General features: G+C 37.5%; 1 pseudogene; it reads left to right on the top strand.

The window, feature by feature from the left end:
* Nucleotides 1-985: 985 nt before the first annotated feature.
* Nucleotides 986-1,440, top strand: LOC101271332 (40S ribosomal protein S13-like; annotated as a pseudogene).
* The last annotated feature ends 2,314 nt before the right edge of the window (nt 1,441-3,754 follow it).

The following is a 3,754-nucleotide window of genomic DNA, read 5'->3' as shown; positions in this document are numbered from 1 at the left end:
CTTGTGTAACCCAATACGAAAATTTAGATTCAAGAAATTTGTCAATTTTGTTCTGTCATGTCCTTAATGTCCATGATTTGTTATAATTCCTAATATACACATTTTACTGATGTGTATGTGCATACACAAATATAGATATATATGACCTTTTATGTCTTTACAGTTATAATGTGTATATATATATATATATATATATATATATATATATATGATGTATCAATAAAGGCTCTTTCAATTACAAGTGAGAGAAAGCCAACTCAAACAAGTTACAGGAATATCAGGCTTAGATCTGGCCTCAGAAACAATATTCAGAGTCTCAAACAATATTATTAATTATCTCTTTCTCTCTCTGTCTCTCCTCTTTTCTTCTCTTTCTCTTCACTTAGTGACCACTTTTCTGTGTTTACTTCATTTTCTCGTACCATATGGAAGCTTCCTTTATATGGATGGCGATGTGCCCAGAGGCAACTTCAATTTTATATCATATCATATCGTATCAGCTTATGGTCTAGAGAAAAAAGGAACTCTCAGTTACAGAAAAAGAAATTACCCAAAGATAGGGCTCTATTTGACCCAGCTTCAGTGACTAGTTCAACTTATAGATTCCTCTAGTCATGGGGGCAAGTATTATGTTTGTTGGAGTGTGGCAGAGCAACTCATCAAAAGAAACATGATGTCTGATACTATTTCAGGGAATTAATAGACACAGAATAAATAATTAATCAATATCTATTAAGGCCACTAAAATGTGTAGGTGTAAACATATGTGTGTGTTTGTGTTACATAAAGAAGCATAAACCTTGATTTTTTTTATCCTTCAAAAATAATAGCATCATCTAAGAAATATAAATTTTAAAGGTGATTCAACTATAGGCAAAACAAGATAAATAATCATTGGTCTGATGAAGCAGACATTCAATACTAATGAACAATGATTTTCATGTTGAACCTTAAAAAGTATGTTTCCTTAGAGACCGCCACCACCATGGGTCACATGCACGTTTCAGGGAAGGGCCTGTCCCACAAGGCTCTGCCCTACTGCCACAGTGTCCCCACCTGGCTGAAGCTGACATCTGACAATGTGAAGGAGTAGATCTACAAACTGGTCAAGAAGGACCTGACTCCCCTACAGAACAGTGTGATCCTGAGAGACTCACATGGTGTTGCACAAGTACGTTTTGTGACAGGCAGTAAAATCTTGAGAATTCTTAAGTCCCAAGGACTTGCTCCTGATCTTCCTGAGGATCTCTATCATTTAATTAAGAGAGCTGTTGCTGTTTGAAAGCATCTTGAGAGGAACAGAAAGAATAAAGATGCTAAATTCTGTCTGATTCTGATTGACAGCCATATTCACCAGTTGGCTTGATATTACAAGACCAAAGGAGTCTTACACCCAGTTGGAAATATGAGTCATCCACAACCTCTTCCCTGGTTGCATAAATGTGTCTGTTGTAATCAAGCATAAAATCATTGTTTAACTAAAAAAGAAAAAGAAGAAAAGTTTGTTTCTTTAAAGATAAATAATTCCACTTTTGGAATGGCAGCATGAAGAGTTCCATAACCTGCTACCCAGTGAAACAAGCATAGTTGTTTCACTGTGAAACAAGCTAGATAGATATAGATAGAGGTACAGATTAGATAGATAGATAGATAACTATACATATAGATAAATACATATCTATATATAATTTATACCTCTCTCTCTCTATATATATATATCTATATACCTATATCTATTCTATATGTATATCAATATATATATGTTTTCTTTTAAGTCTCTATAAATTGACCTCAGGGCATATAGCAAATGAAAAAAAAATCAAGAAAATATACTAAAACTTGGTAAAAACAGCAAACGTCTTTAACATTTAAACCATTACCCGTTCCATCCCTCACTCCTGCCTAGAAACTCCAACTCCATTCCTTGTGGATGTAGCCAAGAACACAGGACACCTTCTCCCCCCAGCTTTCAGTCAAGGGCATAGTATCATCTGGGAAGAGCAGGCTGCTAGCATTTCTCATTTCCCCCTCCCCAAGCTACTCATTGCAAAAATTAAATTCTAGGTGAGTGTGGTGGAGAGGTTGGAGATTTCTTCCTCCAATAAGTCTCCATTCATATGGTAGAGGCTCCACTCCAATGGCTGGAGACAGAGAATCCTGGTATCCTGATCCTGGAATCCTAACCAGCTCACTCATAGGGCAGAAGTTAAATACTGTGAGAAGCAAGCGGAGAAGGCCAGAGGCTACCATTGTGTCTAGCATCCCCAGTAGTGGTCCAGAGATCTTTCTCCCAGGGGTAGAGAGAGTTTATAAGAACAGAGAGTTCTGAAACATTCCACAGATGAACTGACTTCATTTGAAATGAAGTTTGGGGAAGTTCAAGGCTAAGGGCCCTCTTGAAAACAATGAAGACTTTGGTGATAAGCAAATAAAAAAAGACTGGTAGCTCCATGAGACAACAAGCAAAATCACAGGCCAGCTGCTTTACCAGAGAAAACTATGAAAAGTGTTAGCTAAGACACCTCCTGATATAAGAAAAAACCTCAAATACCTGCCTCAAAAACTATCCCTGTGAAGGGGCCCCAATTTAAGTGGATCAAACTGTGGAAAAATTAGGATCCAGAGCATGATCAAACCAACAGAGCAATGTGCCAGCAATTAGTGGAATCTATCTAACTACTGGATGTGTCCAGGAAAGGGAGACTCAAAGAAAAGACTGCTAAAATGCTATGCTAATGATACTTGGCTAAATGACTGTTAAAAATACTATCATTCCAGAGTGGCTGTGCACATACCCAAAGGCTACACACTCTGAGATGCAACATAAAAGACTTTACACTGCAAGGGAAATAGACTTTACTAAAAGAGTCCAGTCAAGCAAACAACAACAGAAAGCCCAGTAATGGTTCAGGGATGCCAGTATCCAGAATTGATACAATATATTATATAAAACTCTTAAAAAATACATGACCTTGGATTAGGCAATGGTTTCTTCATGACCTTGGATTAGGCAATGGTTTCTTAAATATGACACATAAAGCATAAGCAACAAAAGAAAAAATAGATAAACTGGGCTTCATCAAATTTAAAAACTTCTGTGCTTCAAAAGATACCATCAAGAAAGTAAAAAGACAGACCACATAATTGGAGAAAATATTTGCAAGTCATATATAATAAGAAATTTATATCCAGAATATGAAAATAACTCTCACAACTCAACAATATAAAGACAAATAATTATAAAATGGGCAAAAACCTGAAAAGACATTTCTCCAAAGAATTTATGAAAATGGCCAACAAACACATGATGAGATGTTTAATATCATTAGTAAGGAAATGCAAAGCAAAAGCATGAGATACTCACTTCACACCCACTAAGATGTTTAGGATGTCTTTAATCAAAAAATGTAAAATAGGGCTTCCCTGGTGGCACAGTGGTTGGGAGTTCTCCTGCCGATGCAGGGGATGCGGGTTCGTGCCCCAGTCCAGGAAGATATCCCTCATGCCAAGGAGTGGCTGGGCCCGTGAGCCATGGCCACTGGGCCTGCGCATCCGGAGCCTGTGCTCCGCAACGGGAGAGGCCGCAGCGGTGGGAGGCCTGCGTACCACAAAAAAAAAAAAATGTAATAAAAATATTGACATAGATGTGGAAAAATTTGAACCATCATACACTGCTGGCTGAGAATGTAAAATCGGCAGCTACTATGAGAAACAGTCTGGCAGTTCCTCAAAAGTTAAACATAAAGTTTCCATA

This window comes from Orcinus orca, chromosome X (genome assembly GCF_937001465.1).
Source record: "Orcinus orca chromosome X, mOrcOrc1.1, whole genome shotgun sequence".
NCBI lineage: Eukaryota > Metazoa > Chordata > Mammalia > Artiodactyla > Delphinidae > Orcinus > Orcinus orca.
This window is presented reverse-complemented; position numbering and strand designations above follow the sequence as displayed.